Below are 251 nucleotides of genomic sequence, written 5' to 3'. Positions count from 1 at the left end.
CAAAGTCTTATTATTCTGCCTTGGTTTTTAATATATTCACAGCATATGTTACAGTCCATGTTTTATTACTAAGGATTTTTTCCCATTCAACAGATGCCTTTTTAAGATAAACCCCGAGAAGGGATCGAAAGTAGAGAAGACCACATCGAGAAAGCAATCGGCAGTCAGTCCAAAGATTCTTTGACTGATTAACAAGATTTGCGGACTATGAATGGATGGAGTAAATACTTTGAGTGTCAGATCTTCCTACA

This window comes from Sinocyclocheilus grahami, unplaced genomic scaffold (assembly GCF_001515645.1).
Source record: "Sinocyclocheilus grahami isolate Dianchi unplaced genomic scaffold, SAMN03320097.WGS_v1.1 scaffold1456.1, whole genome shotgun sequence".
In the NCBI taxonomy this organism is placed as follows: domain Eukaryota; kingdom Metazoa; phylum Chordata; class Actinopteri; order Cypriniformes; family Cyprinidae; genus Sinocyclocheilus; species Sinocyclocheilus grahami.
Note: the sequence above shows the minus strand (reverse complement) of the source record.